The sequence below is a fragment of the Humulus lupulus genome, chromosome 7 (genome assembly GCF_963169125.1).
Source record: "Humulus lupulus chromosome 7, drHumLupu1.1, whole genome shotgun sequence".
Taxonomy (NCBI): domain Eukaryota; kingdom Viridiplantae; phylum Streptophyta; class Magnoliopsida; order Rosales; family Cannabaceae; genus Humulus; species Humulus lupulus.
In genome coordinates, this window is record NC_084799.1 from 140,957,406 (window position 1) to 140,977,905 (window position 20,500).

At 34.8% G+C, this 20,500-nt stretch overlaps 2 pseudogenes; both read right to left on the bottom strand.

Moving 5' to 3' along the window:
- Positions 1–13,110: 13,110 nt before the first annotated feature.
- LOC133789940 (thymidylate kinase-like) lies at positions 13,111–15,523 on the bottom strand (annotated as a pseudogene).
- Positions 15,524–16,135: 612 nt separating this feature from the next.
- On the bottom strand, positions 16,136–19,524 carry LOC133789941 (uncharacterized; annotated as a pseudogene).
- Between the last annotated feature and the right edge of the window lie 976 nt (positions 19,525–20,500).

Consider the following 20,500-nt stretch of genomic DNA (forward strand, 5'->3'; position numbering starts at 1 on the left):
TTTACAAGACCGAATTCTATTAAAATACCTTTCGGTTTTAACCCTCCACTTGGTAACACACAAGTACTCAATATCTCAGATGGGACTTGTTTTGAGTATAGCTAATATTCACTTGATTGAATTGTTATTACCTATTGATCCTAACACTAGTTGAATAACTAGTGTTAAGATATGTTACCATCAATTGTGAATCTCTTTAGGGAGTTTAAGTCCCATCCCTCGAGATGATGCGGCCACTAAATCCCTCGTTAGTGGCTTAGTGAAAGGATCTGCCAGATTTTCACTTGTTCTCACAGAGGATATTGAGATGACTCCTCTTTGAATCAATTCTCTTACATATCCATGTCTTAGACTAATGTGTCTAGACTTCCCATTATACTCTCCGCTGTATGCTCTAGCCAATGTCTCTTGGCTATCACAATGTATCGATATAGTAGATACATTCTCTTTGATTAGGGGAATCTCTATCAACAAATCCCTTAACCATTCAGCCTCTTTTCCGGTAGCAGCTAGAGCTATGAACTCTGCTTCCATAGTGGAATGAGATATACAAGTTTGTTTCTTGGAACCCCAAGAAATTGCACCTCCACTGAGTGTAAATACCTAACCAGTTGTGGACAAGTTGTCCCCAAGATTGGAGATCCAACTTGCATCTGTATATCCCTCTAATATCGAAGGAAATTTGGAGTAGTGAAGGCTTAGTCCTTTGGTTTTCTTGAGATAACCTAGGACTCTTCCAATTGCCTTCCAATGATCCACACTTGGATTACTTGTAAACCTACTAAGTTTACTTACCGCAAATGCTATATCAGGTCTAGTACACTGGGCAGCGTACATTAGACTCCCTGTAGCACTAGCATACTCCAATTGAGCCATCGCTCTTCCTTCATTCTTCTCTAGTTTTACACTATGATCGAATGGAGTATTGGCATCTTTAACCTTGAGATGGTTAAATTTGTTCAATACTTTCTCAACATAGTGGGCTTGCCCTAACGCAAAACCCCCACTATGTTTCTTTACTTTGATACCAAGTATGGTATCAACTTCTCCAAGATCTTTCATCTTGAAGGTTGATGATAGAAACGTCTTCGTTTCTTCTATCCCTTTCATGCTATTACTTAGAATAAGCATGTCATCCACATATAAGCAAACAATGATCACATATCCCTTACAAGTTTTGGAATACAAACACTTGTCTCCATTGTTATGTCTAAACCCATTAGACATGATGGCTTGATCAAATTTCTCATGCCATTGCTTAGGAGCTTGTTTCAATCCATATAAGAATTTTACAAGTCTACAAACTTTATGCTCATATTTTTGTAGGACAAACCCTTCGGGTTGTTCCATATAGACCTCCTCATTGAGGTCACCATTAAGGAATGTCGTTTTGACATCCACTTGATGAACATACATGTTGTGTATAGAAGCTAAAGCGAACAAAATTCTTATAGAAGTTGTTCTTGCAACAGGCGCATAGGTATCGAAATAATCAATACCCTCTTTTGGCCTAAACCCTTTAGCTACTAATCTAGCTTTAAAGGTTTGGATAGTGCCGTCAGTGTGGTATTTTCTCCTAAATACCCACTTACAACCAATTGGCTTAGACCTCGGTGGGAGGTCTACCAATTCCCAAGTGTTATTGGAAAGAATGGAATCTATTTCATCATTGATGGCTTCTTTCCAAAATGCACTATCTCTCAATTGCATAGCTTCTCTATAAGTCTTAGGATCATCCTCAACGAGAATTACAATAGGAATTTTCCTAATGACTTCCTCTCTATTTCCTTCTACCATGTAGAATGAAATTCATTGAGAATCTATCTCATCCACTACTAGACTTTTATGATTTTTAAGTCTTTGACTTCTTCTAGGTTCAAAGGGTTGCTTTAAATCTTTTTGAGAATTCTCCTCTTGAGAATCAACTTTGGATGTAGAAGCTTGAGAATTGTTCTCATATAACGAATTCTCCTTTATAGATGTTGAAGCTTGAGAATTGTTGTCACATAACATATTCTCAAAGAATTCAACTTCTCTAGATTCAATCACAATATTAGACTCTAAGTCTAATAGCCTATAAGCTTTACTATTGTTGACATAACCAACAAAAGCACGCTTTATGGCTTTTGAATCTAACTTTGTTCTATTAGGTTCGTTTTTCTTGCAATATGCAAGACACCCCCACACTTTGAAGTACCTATGTTGGGTTTTCTTCCTTTTCATAACTCATATGGAGATATCTTATTTTTCTTCATCGGTATTCGATTAAAAATGTGACAAGCGGTTAAAAGCGCTTCACCCCATAAGTTGAAGTTCAACTTAGAAAACACCAACATAGAATTTATCATCTCTAGATAAGTCCTATTTTCCTTTAGGCAACATCGTTGTGTTGTGGTGTGTATGGTGCACTTCACTCATGAATTATACCATTTTCTTCAAAAAATTCATTAGAGAAGTACTCTCCTCCTCTATCACTTCATTGCACCTTAATGTTTTTCTTTATACAATTTAGTTGATTTTCAACTTCTAATTTATACAATTTAAAAGCATCAAAAGTTTCATCTTTATGCTTTAAAAGAAACACATAGGTATATCTACTAAAATCATCTATAAAAGTAAGAAAATACCTTTTACCACCTCTAGTTAAAACACAATTTAATTCACAAAGACCACTATGGATTAAATCTAGTAAATTAGATGATCTTTCTGCACTAGGAAATGGTTTCTTAATCATTTTTGCCTTAACACATGTTTCACATTTACCATAGTTTTTAATATTGCATGCAATCATACCACATTTTACTACTCTTTTCATGGTTGAAAAACCTATATGCGATAGTCTAAGATGCCACAAAAATAGAGAATCATACTCAACAATATAGGCAAAATTATCATTTTTATTGATAACATTGAAAGTTACATCATTGGTGCACAATTTAACCATACCCTCACAAGAGTACCCCTTTCCCAAAAATACATTTGATTTGGTAAGTATAAGTTTACCGGACTCAAAAACGGCTTTAATGCCAGGCTTGCCAAGCAAATCACCACTTACCAAGTTTCTACTCATTTCGGGAACATAAAGTACATTCACTAATGTAACTTTCTTGCCGGAGGTAAAGTAAACTTCAATAGTACCTTTGCCAAGTACCTTGGATTTGCCTTTATTGCCCATTTGTATCTCATGGTTGCCCTTTGACTCTTTAAAGGTCTTAAACAATGATTTGTCATAGGTGACATGGACGGTGGTACATGTATCATACCATCACCCTTTCACCTTGCCTTGGACCGCATTCACCTCACTAAGGGTAGCAACTATGTTTTCCTCTTGAGTTGCATTCATCTTAGGTCCTAGTTGGTCTTTTCTATGCCTACACTCTCTAGCATAGTGACCCTTTTTCCCACACACAAAGCAAGGGCCTTTCTCGCCCTTAAACTTGTTTGGGTTGGTTTTTGGACCCAAAGGTTTCTCATTACCCTTTTTCCCTTTGTTTTTGGGATGTTTTGGTTGTGACACCGCATTTGCTTTGGAAGTCTCTTCATTAGACCCCTCCACAAGTTTATCTCTACATATCGATTCCTCTTCGATTCGAATATGTTTTTGGATTTCCTCCAAAGAGTAATCCTCATTTTTATGAAGGATTCTTTTCCTCTAGCTCTTCCAAGTTGGTGGTAATTTAGCCACTATAGCACCAACTTGAAAGGCCTCGGGAAGCTCAATCTTTAACACTTTCAATTTGTTAACAATTATTTGCAATTCATGAATTTGAGGAAGAATAGGTTTATCACCAAGAGATTTGAAATCGAAGTATTGAGATATCAAAAACTTTTTGGTACCTTCCTCTTCCGCCTTAAACTTTTTCTCAAGTGCATCCCATATCTCCTTGGCCGATTTGGTCTCGGTGTAGAGGTCATAGAGCCTATTGGATAGGGTGTTGAGGATATGACCCCTACAAAGGATATTGTCCTCCTCCCTCTTCCTTCTTTTCTCCACCTCCTCGGGCATATCTTTGTCGGATGGCTCGACTAGAGGTGCCAAGGATGACTCAAGGATGTAGGCGATTTTGAGAGTAGTTAAAAGAAACCTCACCTTGTCTTGCCACCTATTGAAATTGGACCCATCAAACCTATCCAACCTCACTAGGTCTTGGTTCATGATCTTGATTGTCTCCCCTTCCATTGAAACAAAAAAGGTATAAGCTTTTGAATGTTAGGAAAATATATATTTGCCTCAATGGGAATAATAATAAATTACAACTCTATGCAATATATTACAAATAAATAATGATTGATTAAAAAGAGTTACAACTCTATAACTGAAAATACAAATAAACTAAAGAGCAAGAAGAAGAGAAGAAGAATAGAATAGTGAATATACAACTCAAAGCAAAATATTACAAGTAAAATAAAAGTGTTTGAAATAAGGAAAAGAAGCTTACAACTCAAAACAAGAAATACAAATAAACAAAAGATAAGAATATGAAGATGAACAGAAATAGAGTAGAAAGAAAGAACAAACAAACTAAATAGAAACAACTCTCACTCACACTACCAAAGTGAAGAGTGTTGAGGATCACCAACTTGAACAAGGTTTGAAACCTTTGTCCAAAAGCTTATTTCCCCCTAACTCAAGAACTAAGGGATCTCTCATAGATTATAGGAAATGCTTTATGGAATTATCAAGCCTTAAGGTGTTTCTAGCCAAGTGCTCTAATGGATAGAAATGTTGTGTCTTACAAGTGAGCTATAGGCTCCTATTTATAGAGTTTAGAGACACCCTTTGAATTTCAAATTCCACCAACCCCCATGGTTGTTACCAATGTTTAATTGGATTAATATGAAATTAAAAAAGAGATTTGGGAGTTATTTGGGTTTTTTGAGCCGTTCAACAAAGATTGAAAAAACTGAAAAAATTGGTCAGTTTTTGGCCTGTGGCCGTGGCCAGAGACATTAGTGGCTGCGGCCACTAGTCTCTGTCCCACAGTTTCATCGACCAATTTCAGCATAAAAAATGTGCTGTTTTTCCAAACGGTTCCATACCCTCCCATATGATTTTGTAACTCCCAAAACACATTATTGGGGTTAAAATCATATCTCTAACAGCCATTTCACATATGGCTTTATGAAATTCATCTCAATATTGTGTAACAACAAATTTACACAATAAAGGGTAATATTTGGAAGTTACAAATTTGTAACACCAAATATGTTACATTATTTGGATATATCTCATATATCTAAATATTGTAACTCTCTACTATATGTTACAATATGTGACACTCTTTGTCACATTTATTTAATCTAAAACATTATATTTTAATATAATATAATATTACATTATATTATAAAATAATATAACAGTGTAGGTCAGAAGGTGATCACATGAACTATGAGCAGGGACTTGGGGGGCAAATGTTGTACCTTGATTTCTGCACAAGTCCTTCATTCAGCTCGGGTACAGCTGGCAAATAAATACACGAAGAAATAACCAAGGAAATGATTTGTTTATTATCCACGTAAGTAACTTCGGTGTTAGGGTTCCTGGGTTTAACCTGAGCTACATATATGAAGGTTGTGAAGCGCGAGATCATGATATTTAAATGGTTGCCGAAGTACGAGCTTGAAGAGATATCCAGCTCGGAATAATTCAAATATACTGCATACCCGCGGATCCCCAAAAACTCATGTCTTTTTATACACTTATTTATGACCAGCCTGTCATATTTAATGTCCTAGATATTAGAAGACCATTTATTTTATATCAAATCATATCCTAGTATAAATGAGAATTGTTTGTATTAAATGTAATAAATATGTAAATCTGTGATTGACTCACGCGGTTACCCAAACCTATCCATGAAATTTCTCTATAAATACTGATAATATTGGACAAGGAAAGGGACGATTATTCTATAATACTGAAACTTTGCCAAAATAGAAAGAGAAACAACAATAATATAGATTTGTGGACTAGGTGGATTTTAACCACTGAACCACATAAAAAGATTTGTGTTCTTGCGAATTCATTTCATATTTCGGTTTATTATTAAGCACTAATTCAACCTTATTATTTCTTCAATACACTGTTGGCGAAAAATTGCGTCAACAATAAACAAATAAGAAAATTAGGGCAACCCTAATAGGGCTAGGCAACACACATTGTACTGTATAGTGTGGTGCCTAACTTAGGGATTTTTATCCCTGAGATTTGAATTTTGAATTTCAAGTAAGTTTGTTTAATTAGTTATTTAATTATTATTTTAAAATATAATTTAAATAAATAATTAAATAAAAATATCTAATCATTTTTTAATTTGAATTATATTTTAATTAAATAAAGATTATTTAATTAGATTAAATATCTTTATAAGTTTGATAGTACATAACTTTTAGAAAAATGCTTGATTATTATTTTGAATAATAAATATACAGACTCTCTTTTTAAAGCGATAGTTTTCTCTAAAACCTGAAATCTATTCTAAACCTTCTCTCTGTCAAAACTCTCTAGATCTCATGTATTGAGTACATCTAGGGAGTCACATAAATCAACTTTTCGAATCATACGTGCCCACACAGGTCCTTGTGTGTTTGAGGAGTGGTCTGGAAGATCATGGTGTGAGATCTTAGAACACTAGATAGGAAGATCGTTGATTTATACAAAAAGACTTAAAGACACTTGATAGGCTACAAGGGGTAATCCCTGATCTATTTGTATGTGATTTAATATTTATATATATGCATGATCTTGGCAGTTATTAATATTTATTAAAATGGGTCCATATATTCCACTGCATGCCTTTGATTTGATCATTTAATACCAACAATTGGTACGAGAGTACTCTATACACACACACACACATATATATATATATATTAAATACTATGTGGGTTTCTTGCATTTGTTATCTATATGTTGATATGTAATGGATGAATATATTTTTTGAATGTAAGGTTTAATGATGGATCGTTAACTATATGGTGCTATTGGGTTAGGCATTTTTTTTTGTTTTTCAAGACCCTGTGTAAGCCATAAAGGGCATATGATTTTTGTAAATTTATTTGAGAAATATGTATTTTAAAAAATCTATACACAAAGATGAGGAGGAACCCGAGTCATGCACCTAAGAGGCATACGACTCGAGCCTTCAGCAGCCGCACGCCAGTCGCAGCCCCAACCCTGTGGCTCCTAGCATGCTTCGTGCCCATGCGCACGTGCGCACCCGCCTATCTACGTGTCTTCCAGGCCCGTGCGCAAGTCCCCTGGCTGAGCCCATGCACTCCAGCCAGCCATCCCACCCGAGCTCTTGGCTCCTTGTGTTGCCGGCCCTAGAGCACCATTATGGTGCCCAAAACCCTAATTCCTAAGTTGTTGAAAAATATATTTTATTTAATTGATTTTTAAATTATTTGAATTTAAAAGTTTAATTATCTTATTTTATTTTATTAGAAAATAAAATATATTTTAGTTGGTTAAGATATTTTTATGTCTTAAGTTTAAATAATTATTTAAACCTGTTTCTTTAATTATTTAAATACAATTAAATTAAAAGGATGGCAAAAGTAATTATTTAATTAAAATTTAGTTTTAATTAAATAAATTAATTAGAATTTTTTTTTTCTAATTAATAAGTTGGGCAAAATAAAGTTCCTAAAGATTAGCAAGAAAGACTAAAGGAGAAGAGGAGCATTCTTGGAGAGTCTTGAAAGCTACATAGGCTTAGATTGCAATTTTATTTCTAATTTTTTCAAAGGGTTTTAAATCTTAGAAATACCCATTAGTACTCAGCTCATCATTTATTGTTTATTTATTTATTGTATTTATTTAAAGAAATGCTCATTGATGTTTGATTGATAACATGATCATGCATTAGTCAGTTACATGTCATTCATGAAACCCTGAATAGTTTCTCATTAATCATGCATCTTTTAGAAACATGATTATCTAGGAATGCCCTATTTGATTATATGAATAGTTTTGGAGAAACCAATTGCATGAAAACTACTAAGTATTAAATTAGTTAAAACTTGGTAACTCACACCATAATAAAGGCAACAGATTTTATAGGCCTTTAAGATAACCAACTTTATGTAAAAAGTGTTTTTAGTAAAGTTAGATGAATTTAATGGGTAATTATTTAGATCACATTAACTATAGAAACAAACTCTTTAATAATTATGAATTTTGTAATTAATTACATTCATAGGGTTATTAATAAACTTGTAATTAATTTGGAATTAATTAATTAGTTTAATAAAACACATTTAATCTAAAATAGCAAATGAGAGCAGATGAACATCTCAATGTGACCTATGGTCTCCATTATTAGTACAACATCATGAGATATGAATAGGGTCTCGAGGCAGCTTTGTTTCTGTCCCCCTAAGGAAGGTTTCTAGACATATTAATACATAGGTTGGTTTCTTACGAAGATAGGAGGATGTGATGTATTTTAGGCTTGACCGACCCTAAGGTGGCAGTCTCTAAGTTAAGTCATGAATTTCAAAATAATGGGTTACACTTACAAACATGTAATTAAGCTTTTGCGGTGGATAATTGCATCTTGACCAAACCAGTGGTACTTTATATTTAAAAGAGAAAATAAAGAGTTATTTTAAGTTTTAAATTATAAAGATAAGATTGTCTTATAAGCTATCTTAATTTAACTCGACCGACCCTAAGGCGGCACATTATGTAACGTCCTGCATTTTCGGGTACCTTTAAACGACTCGGGTCGGGATTTTTTCCCCCGGGTTAAGAATATTATTTTAAATAATATTATATTTTGTTTGTAAGTATTCCATGAGTTATTGCTAGCCAAAATATGAATTTTGTGATTTTAAAAGTCAAGATAAGACTTTCGGTCCTAGACCGATACAAAAACCCTGATCGGGTAAAAATCTCGGAAAATAAAATGAAAAATCATGGCAATTATATTTTGGGCATAAAATACATTCATAAAAGTTAAAGTTTGGTAAAAAATAATAAACCTAAAAGAAAATGGAAATTTTAAGGCATTTTGTGTTAAATGCCTAATTTTGCAGAAATGGGGAATTTTATTCCATGAATGGACCTTAGGTTAAATTTTATTATGTGATTAATTAAATTAAATGTGAGAGACATTTAATTTAATTAATTAATGTTAAGTTTGGTGATTAAAACTTAATAAGAGTGAAAAAGGTGTCAAAAGCCAATTTGGACTTTTCTTCTTATGAAACATTTATTAACCTTTAAAAAAAAAATTATATAACATAGATAAAATGAAAAGGGTGGCCGGCCATGTGGTATTTTTACAGTTGTGTGAACCCAATTTTATAAAATTTAAATCCCATTTAATTAGGAAGTCAAGTGGGCAAGTGGGTAGAAAAGCACTCAAGTGTTTTGTGATATTTTGAAGAGTATTGTGAGCTATTTTATCCCCCAAAACCGACCCCCACACTCTCTCAATCACTCTCATCTGATTTTTAAAGACCCTCTCAAGTTTTCTCTCAATATTCAACCTCAAGAACACCAAGGAAACTTGGAGGCTAAGTCTTGGTCTAGGGAGGGTTTTCCTTAAGGTAAAGTTTCATTAATCTAGACTTTTGTAAAGTTTTAAGCATAGAGTTTCAAATAGCTAATTAACTATCACTACTACAAAATTGACATGGTACGATGGTTTTAAACCGTCGTATGGACTCTTGTACGTCAGTTCTAATAACGTCATCCCATGCAATGTCATGCCATGTAAAGCATGAACGGACGGTTTAAATAAAAGTGTCATCTCTTGTCGTACATGAGACGATGCTTCCTATACAAATGTTGTCTCTTGTGGTACATGAGACGACAGTTTTTGTGCAAGTGACATCCATTGCAGTAAATGAGATGGCAGTTCCTACTCAAGCGTCATTGTAACGACCCAAATTCGCTAATAAGGCTTAAGGGCCTTGATTAGTGTGCCAGGAGGGCAGGTTGGGATTTATGTGTGATTTTATGAGTTAAATGCGCGGTTATGATTTAAAGCATGTTATTTGGCTATTTGTTTAACTGAGATGCATGGCTATGTTTACTAGTATGCATGTAGGCCCGGATCGTGTTAGAAGGGCGTAATTGTAAGTTTGGCCATGTTGGGCATAACTGTGTTGGTATGTGATAATTGTATTCCGTGAATTGTACCACGTGAGTGTGGTTTTATTATTGTGATGCACGTGCCGAGACGGTCCTAGAGAGCTAGTTAACTTCAGAGTCACAACGGGATTTTGTACCCGGCTCGGGAGGAGCCTAGGGGTACCTCAGGAATTTTATGATTAAGTTGAGATTTAGAGGGTAATGGTTATTGGAGATTTAGTAACCTGGGTAACCATTAGTTACTGCTGTGAGTAACAAGTTTAGTTGGAAAATGGTAAAATTGAAATATTAGTGAAAGGACTAGAGTACCCTTGAAGAATTAGTTGGGAAAGGATCATTTGGAGGGGTAGCATGGTCATTTGGCAAGGGTAATAGGCAATTCTCAGCTGGGTTTTAGTGGGTCACGGTTTGGGTATTTAGGGGCATTTGTTGGTCTTGATAGAGTTGGAAGAGAAGAGAAAAGAGAAGGAAAAGTTAGGGCATGAAGAAGAAGAAGATGAGTGGAGGAGCTGAATTGGAGACTTAGGAAATGAAGGAAGCTTAGGGATGGATTCTCCATTTGAGGTAAGGAATTTATACACATTTAAGGCTTGTTTCTGTTATGGTTTGATGAATTTAAGCATGGTTTAAGTTTGGTTTTGGGTTTTATATTTTCTGAAGTTGAAAATCAAAGATGTGGATTTTGGGGATTTGATTGTGTGTTTGGTTTCTTTGATTGTGTTTCTGAGTTGTTAAATGGTCTATTTGAAGTTTGGAATTGGGTTTTGGGGGTTTAGGTTTTGTTTGGGCTGTTTTGGAGATGTTTTGGATGATGAAATGCAGGGGAAAAACCCAGTTTTTCTGGGTTCGCGTTGGGGCGCCGCGGCCCTGTTCTTGGGCGCCGCGGCGCAAGGCTGAAGGCAGGAGGGGATGGGGCCTCTGACTTGATTAGCGCCGCGGCCCTATAGGGCTGAGCCGCGGCGCTAGGCCATTTTCAGGGGTTGGAAATTTGCATTTTTCAGCTTTTGCTCCGGGGATTCGGGGGATGTTTCCGATAAATTGTTTTAGGAATTTGGGAGTTCCGAGAGTGTGGGTTTGGTCCCGGGAGGAGGTTTTTGACTTGATTAGTATTGAGGGACGTTTCTTGTGTGTTGTGACTAGGTTTTGGTGAGGCTCGTGCTAGAGGACCGTGCTCGCGGTTTTAGTGCATCAGGAGGCTCGGAATACAGGTAAGAAAACCGTGACACCCGAGAATAGGGCATGGCCCCAGATTGTATTATGTGCAAATGTTTAACCTTAAATGAATCATGATGTGTGTGAATGATTATTTTGAATGTACTATATGTGTGATTATGATGAAATGAACGGCAAGGGCCGAGTACGGCGTAGGCCGGGGCGGCCGTGGGCCGAGTACGGCGTAAGCCGGGGCGGCCGTGGGCCGAAAGTAACACCTAGCACATGGGATGCTATAGTCAGGGCGGGGCCCGGTGGATACATGTGTTATGCTATATTCAGGGTGGGACCCAAGGGATACATGAGTTATCCTCGCGGTGAGAACCGATACCCCAGGCTTCGGTAAGGCTCTGGGGCGGCTTGGCCGTGATTGCTTAGTCTAATGGTTGACTTGTTTATCTGTGGATTATCTGTTATGATAAACTGTATAAACTGCATATGTTATGTTCTGCATGAGTTTTCTTGCTGGGCTTCGGCTCACGGGTGCTCTATGTTGCAGGTAAGGGCAATGACTGAGTCAACCAACCATGAGTACGGAGAGCGTGAAGCGACGCGTACATGTTTGGCCTGCACGACTGCTTTGGTTGGGGGTTTATTCAAAAATGGCTGTAATAATCTATGATTTTATGATTTCTTAACTGTAACCTTATTTCAAGATGTAATCAGTTTTCAAACCTTATTTTGGGATCCCAAATGTTTAATGATAGAAGTTTTAATGAAACGGCGCATTTTCAAAGATTACAGCCTTAACTTTTAATTAGTCACACTTTTGCTCAAAACCTCGGTTAGCGAGTTCATTGCACACTATTTCGTCTTCAAACTCACTTAGTAACGGCTCTAAGGAAGTAGGGCGTTACAGTCATCCTCCTACAGTACATGAGATGACAATTTATGTGCAAGCATCGTTCCATGCAATACATAAGACGACAATATTGTGGAGACCGACGTCTCATGTAGAATATGAGAATTTTTTTCATTTATCTATTTTCAATAACTATATTCATTCATAATTTCCTGTGTAATTATAATATAGTTCAGATAGAATCAACGGGCAGACAAAATCAATAGAACTCAGTATGTTCCAAATCTAAAAATTACAAGATCAAAATATGTAAGTGCTAACTCACTGGGAATATAGAACTCACTTGGGATAACTATGTAAGTGCTAACTAAATACCACAGTTAGTATATTTTTTTAATTCTCATTTCAAAAGTTACTCTAGCTATGACTCATCCACTCAAGAAACTCTAGCTATGATTTCAAAAGGTAACTCTAGCAAGCCTCTTAGACTCTTACTCTATCTATGACTCATCCGCTCAAGAAACTCTAGTTATCATTTCTAAAGGAAACTCTAGCAAGCCTTAGACCCCCCCTCCCCCCCCCCCCCCCCCCCACAGGCTTATGAAAGTAGTCTCTTTGTGTGACACCTCGACTCTGGCCTCGAACTCGACCGAGGTGCTCAGCAGTACCTAACACTTGTGTTAGGATGTCATTTGTTCCGATCTCAATCAGTTTGCCCTCTTTTATTTGCTCAAGCATGTCTTCATGTAAAAAATTTAATCAATTATTTGTTTGTTACTAAAATATAAAAAAATTACCAAAAGTCATTTAACGTTTTACAACTTATGATGGCCTCTCCCATGACCTTGTCACGCTCGGTGACATAGTTGCCAGAAGAATCTTTTCTAGCCTCCTTCCAGAGTATAGGTCGATCTATCTGCTCTGTTGTGTCCCACTTAGCCTGCTGCATATAATATAATTAGGTCAATTTTAACATCAAATGAGGAAAACATAAAATCAAGCATAATTCGTTCTATATATGTACTTACTAAATCAGCTTCCAATTCAGTATAGCTATGGCGTGAAGTCCTACGAGGGTATTGTAAATGATTACGCCTTTCTTGTTGTATTTTTCTAAAATCTTGAGACTCTCACAAATACCACAAGTAAACACTTCCACTCTCACAAATAAATCACAAATAATAAAACACCACATTCAAAGAAACACATATTTAAGAAAATCATTAATATTCAATCATTATATGCAGATGAAAGAACTCCTAACAGAGTTAGCAATGCGCCACTACCAAGGCTAGAAATTCATATATTTCATACTATTCTCGTTTAACATAAGATGATCTATATAATCTATCTGCTCCGTTATATGACATTTTGGCGTCTTTATCATCTATTGAAAACTCAAAACTCTGGACAATCACCGATTAAAGAAACTCAAAAATGAAAAAGAAGGTAATTACATGTAACACAACATTTTATATGACCATAAGTTAACTGTTAACAATAAAAATTCAAGCTAAAGTGCAATGCTCTGTTTATAGAGTAAGAATCATAAGTTGGTTTAAAAATTCATCGAGGCAAATGCGGAATATGTAAGACAAGCCTCAATTTAAAGAACCTTGCTTCTCCAACATTTTAGGTGTTTTTGAGAATAATTATATATTACAATTTGTAAGTTCAAACAAAATATATTCATATGCACTTGCTAATGACTTATAAATTACTTCTCCTAAATATATAAACAAATGAAGAACTTATGCAAGGGACTGGTAATATTGACAATCCTTACTAATGAGCAAATGAAATCACATAAATTAGTAGTTTTAGTACCTCATATGTGACTATTCATGAAATAACCCATCTCTCTATTATCATACTTTAATCAATATTAAAAAAAAAGATGACTTTTAAAGTTGCATTATGCTTTATTACTTGTCACCAAACGAAACACAAAATTACCTTCCAAGAAGCATCATGGAGAGCCTTGTAACATTGCCTAGCTTTCTTCTGAAACTCCAGCTGCTCATACCTCTCTCCTCCATATCCTCCTCTTTCTGCGAATTTCTGAGAATCATAATGTAATGTCGCAGTTCAGCACAAAGTTTAGACCAAAAAAAAAAGAAAAGATATAGATCCCTTTTCACCATGTGAGAAACTACAATTAAAGGTCTTCCTGGAGGTTTAAAACTTAAAATAAGGCAGATTGAACATCAGGGAGAGCTTTGTATCTAGATTGTGTAAATGGTCCAAAACCATGTATCATTCATTGTAAAAAAGTTATAACCTCAAAATTGGCAGTAACCAAAATTGGTACATTCATGAATTTACATACTAGCCTGAAAATTATATAACTTAATTACCTCTGGTGGTATATCAAGATATACTATAAGATCTGGAGCCAATAACCCTGTTAATGGAGCCTACAAAGATGATCTGGTTTGTTAGAAATTAAATACAAACAATTGTTTATAAAAACAACTAAGCATATCTTCACCTTACACCACTCAAAATCTAGTTAGAAGAGAAAGCCACCCCAGAATAAGAATATCGGTCAACAATGATGGTGGTTCCATATTTCAATTTACTTTCCATCAAGGATCTGCAAAGAACAGGAATTTTTCAAAAATCCCACGTTTGCTTCTGTCATACAATATGGTTTTAATGAAAAGTCCAACATTTATCACAACAGCAATGATAGGAAGCATTATAATCTGAATAATTTTTTTAATTTAACAAACCAAATATTCAACAAATAGTTTACTATTTCAACACTAGCCATCCATTTGGACTGTCTTTACCCTCTGAATAATCTGAAAGATAAGAGTAGTGCCATGACTTTTGTTAAATCAACATATCATCCATCACCACATTAAACCAGTTACAGATATGAACTCAACCAATTTTTGTTTCAAGAACCAATAAATAATACAAAAGGCTAAATAAACAGAAGAAAAAAATTATTCGTTATCTAAATCAACCATAAAGAAATAATGAACTCCAATGCATATAAAAAAATTAGAATGACATAGCTAACCTCTTCTCCCAACGGTTGGAACTGAAAAGAAGATGTATAGCATGATCATCAAGTTGAGATTCATTGAAAAGATAGGATGATATCATTTGCTCCACACTTGTTGTTCTGTCTGGGAATCGCCATAATTCAGCTGAATGCCCCAATCCTTCCAAGTACTTGTGTAGACTACTAGACTTTTGTTTTTCCACAGCGATCTAAGCCTTCTAGAACAATCAATGCACCTCTTGAGCCGCTGCTGCCAGTTGACTTAAAGCCAAGGATATTTGCCATTTGAATAGACCTAATAAAGCCCTTTGAAGGATACTTCAATTGTATATTCAATGACCTTGTTACAGCTTCTGCCCCAAAATTCCTACACAACAAAAGCACTCAAATTGTGGAACTCACCAAGAGCAAAAAATCAGGACACTTGCTATTGGGTATGAGAAAACAAAGACACACATATAAAACTGTCACACCTATATGATTTATCCAATTAATGATTTAAAAAAAAAAATCAATTTTGCCACTTGAGTAGGATTTCTGTTTACTTGACACTCAAATATATCTAATAAAACTCTTTATGCAAAGGGATACTAACTGTAGATGCAAATATGCCAAGGCCTTTATACTGCTAGTCTGCTATTGTACCAAAATTCCTACACAATAGAAACATTAAATTATAGTAACCATCAAGAGCAAAAACTTTCGATGACAGTTGTAATTGGGCATTTATGAAAGGGGCATAAACATCACCTATAAATTTAAGGGCTCATTTTTGTTTGATGATTCAAAGTGTGTAAAGAACAAGAAATCATTTCACTTTTCTGAATTCTATGTGCTATTTTCTCCCACCCTCCATTTTTTTTAGGATTCTATGTTAAAGATTAAGACTTTTTGAAAGTTATGGTATGGCGTTGAATTTAAAATTCTGAACCAACTCAACTTTTTACAAATGCTTAGGGACTAATAAAAGATTAATATAAATGAGTTTTAAACAACATGCTCACCATATGACTCCCCATCCAACTCCATTGCAACAAGGACAAATTTCAACAAACTTCTCAGCATCACTAGAGTTGACTCATTGAGATATTAAATCATCATAGATATCTGTCATATGTATTTGAATATCAAACACAAGTGTAGAATTGGTAATCAATAGTTACTTGCTAAAGAAGAGTGGTAGCACATACCATATACTGAAAACAAGTTGTTCATCACACCTGCAATTAACCAAATCAAACATTTACAGCTGTAAATCTCCATCCAAAAAGATGTGATAATAAGTATAAAAACTAATAAAGGAGTTTTGCCACAAAAATAATAAGATAAAAAAGTACCTATAAAGAGAATAACGTAACGGAGAATGCGGACTGTTGTCATTTCTTGCAAAACCCAAATTAAAGCAAGGAAAATGATGAATCCTGATAGAGTCAACCAGTAATCATCAGAAAATGGTAAGGAAGCATTTGAATATATAAAATTGACAGTACTTTTAAACAACTCAATAAAGTTTCTTACCGATACAAAGTTCACGGAGTGTCCACTATATAATGAACAAGATTAAAAGGAAAAATTAATAAGTGCTCACTTCATAGTAACTGATGAAGAAAATATGCAATAATGTTTGCATTTCTCAACACTGAAATATATGAAATAGCAATCTTACGTTTTTAGCAATACAGAGCACCACAAATAGAGCAACAATTAAACAACCAGCAGCAATTCTCGCACTGAGGAGATTTGTTGATGCGAGTATCAAAGTCATTCCCCAGAATGATGTGCCAAGATCTGAGTATGTAAAATTTTGTATAAAGCATGAAGCCATGGAAACACATCATGCTAATTGACAAGAATTGTAAAACCAATATCAAAAGAAATAAAAAATTCTACTGACTTTACAAAGACCTCATTTTCATTTTTACTACAATTGAACTTGGTGTATGCAATTTGAAGGAATAATCAGTAATAAGAAATTCGTAAGGGTAGTTCAGTGCCAGAAACCAAGTGCAAGGCCAACATGTATAATTGACGCACGTAAGAAACACCTTGAATACATAAAGAACTGAGAAAAAAAAAGGTCTATTGAAGTGAAGCTTTTTTTGTTCAGATTGAAAAAACAAATCAATTGAACTAAGGAATGCAAAGACAGAGGAAATACATTCATGAATATTCTATCAAAGAAAACCATGCAATGTTTCATTTCCACTTAACAAACTTGAAAGTAGGGCGTGGACCATAGAAAAAATAGTTGCTAGGGAAAAAAGTGTATTACATCCTGCAGGTAATATCAACCAGTATACACCACCACGCGTTTGTGTGACGCCACCCTCATTTGCATGGACTTGGATTCCCTCCACCTACACATGAGATCATATTAGTTTCCATGACTGACTTCAGGAACCGCGGAAATGAGGATTAAGTGCATGAAATAGCTTCACAATATAAGCATTGAGTATAAAAGAGGGGAAAGGTGAAGAGCTTCTAACATGACCACATGTGAATTTGCAGGCAATAGCATGACTTGCTTCATGCAAGAACACTGTGATGAGCTTAAAGGGTGTGAGTAGTACTATTCTCCAGAGCTACAACATGCACAACAAAAAAGTTAATGTCATTAGAGCTGCCAAATTGAATATGAAGTTTGCCAAAGCTATCAACAAGACTATTAAAAGTTCAGACCATCTTGGCTTTTACCAAAATCGTCTCATGTTTATTTCCTTTCAGCTATTAGGTCTCAAATCTCAATAATCTATCTTTTATTCATCATAAACCACTAATAAATAGAGGAAAGCACACGGAAAAGGAAGAGGCAGAAAACATAAAATCAGGAAATAATAGGATTCATATGCCTAACAGGTGATCCTTCTAAGTCTGGTCCTAATCATATTAGTATCTATTTAAGAAATTAGGTAAATAAATACAGCTGTAAAATAAACACAGCTGTTTACTACAGCCCAGCATTCCTTCAACATTTTCTATTATGAATACGGCCCAGTAGTCCTTCAACATTTTCTGTTTACCACTCTTCATTATTATTAATTTTTCCTTTTCTAGGTAGCTAGGTTAGATGTATCTACATTAGCCTGCAAACTTGATAGTCATTTTAAAGTGGATCGGTCAAATCAACTAGTTGAAAGCTAACTCAACCCAATGAATCTTTGCAGCCATCTCATTGTCAATTTTCACTAGCCTCTATCATTTGGTTTGGCTTGATGCTTATCATTTTGATCCATGCTTCCCTTGTTAAAAACACGTACACTCTACTCAAATGTACCTCAGACCCTAATGACCCAATAGATCTTTTGAAAGTAGCTATTACAAGTTTCCCTTTCTTTCTATTTTCTACTTCCGTACCATAAGTTTGACCAAGTAAATTTCATTGTGTTAAAACCAATGTCAAAAGAAATACAGAGCGCAACAAACAAAATCACTTCTAATAAATAATTTTCACATACAACTGTGTTTCTCTATACGTCTCAGTGTCTCGCCATTTTGACCAACATCTCCCCTTTCTTACACTCCAAACAGATATATGATAGTTGCTAATCACAAGATGTCTCGATCATCCCACTACTATACTACTAGTCTCTAGCACATTAATTCTATCATCAAAATGTCTGCATTCCATTTAAGCAAAGCAAAACTTGTATGTTTTATCTTTGTAGGTGTTTATGATAAGTAGAAAGCAATGTTCCTATAATTTATTTTTCATAAAATTTGGTGAATACATTCCTAAATTAATAGAAAGAGTCTGCGAAAGAACAATTACACAAAAGAGCAAACCTATAACCCATATTCAAGATTTAGAGTACACCCATACATACAGTCTTACTTATTAAACCAAGCAGGTTCTAAATGACTAGCCCTTGTACCAACAATAGCTCTTCTACTATACAGGACAACTTCTATATTTTTATAAACAAATCAAGGTAAGAATTAACAAAACAAAACTCTACAAAGAGACCCAAAGTTTAAAAAGTTCAAGACCACAAAAATAAAGAAATGGGAAACTCGTCTTTAATTTAAAAGCACATGTACATGGTGAAACAAAGGAAATACTACTCTCAGATTTTTGAGAAAAAAAATGTACGAAGAATCAAAATCATGTGCGAGTGCGTCCCCTTTTATGGTTCCATTGACTTTACCCGTTGACACTTTGAATCAACCAAAACAAAAGACTCCATTTTTTTTTTCATTTTCTTTCTTGGAAACCAAACATAGCCTAAAGGGGTGTTTTATTCATAAAAAAAAAAAACTTACCAAGAGGATAATGACGGTGAAGACTCCAATAGTGGTCAAGAAGACAACTTGATCGTGCTGGCAACAGTTCATCAAGGCCCAATTCAGCATTCTGAATCTTCAATCCCAGAAATCAGAAGAAAGAAAGTTGAGAAGAATTATTTGGAGTTTGAACTTTGAGAGGAAAAAGAATAAAGAAAAGGGAAAGAAAGCAATTGGGACTCCAGGGATTGCTCTAATATGGTGTGAGCTATGAACATATATGAGAGAGGGCGGAGGTTCATACCTGGAGAATCCGTAGCGCACCTGAGGTGTTGTCGCCTAAGAAGGAAGAATCCAGTCGCCGGAGAAGAGAGGTTGACTCCAGTCACACGAACTGTTGTGGATGTCGAGCAATGGCGGGGTTGCTGTCCTCGGGTCGAATGGCGACTGGGCTACTATCTTGGGGTGCTGTCCAGTGTTGTTGAACGGAGGTGGGGGGCATCGTCATGGAGGAGGTGCTGCACGCAAGGTCAAACGAGGGTGGAGGGGTTCACGATTACTGGGGCAATTTTTTAACCTAGAAATAAGTCATTCTTTACAAAATAAAAAAGAGAAAAAATAATCTGTTTTTTAAAAAATAGTTTTTATTAGTTTTAAAAGAAAAAAATAAAATTAATACTATAGATTTTTAATAAGTATCGTTTGTGTTTAATTAGTAAAAAAATTTATATTGTTTTGTAACACTTAAAAAATAGTGTTTTATTTAATTAATAAAAATTTAACAATTAAATATAAAATATGTTTAGTGATTCTATTTTTATTTGTTATTTTTTAAAATTTTAATTAAAATTTATTAAATTTTGAAAATAGTTTTTTTTCACTTTCAAATTATTTTTAAACTGCTTTCGACTTTTCCTTTCTTTTTATTCTTCTATTCTTCAAATCAACACCTCATATTGTTAAACAAAAAATAAAAATAAAAGTTATCAAACGTGTTTATTATTTTTTTTGTTTTTAAAATTAAGAGTTTATTTTCTTTAAAAATAATTAAGGAATTTATTAGTATTTTCTCGATATAATACCGGCTAAAATCTTACATATTTTAACCGACTAGTCGAAAGTGCGGATTAATAGCGATATCTTG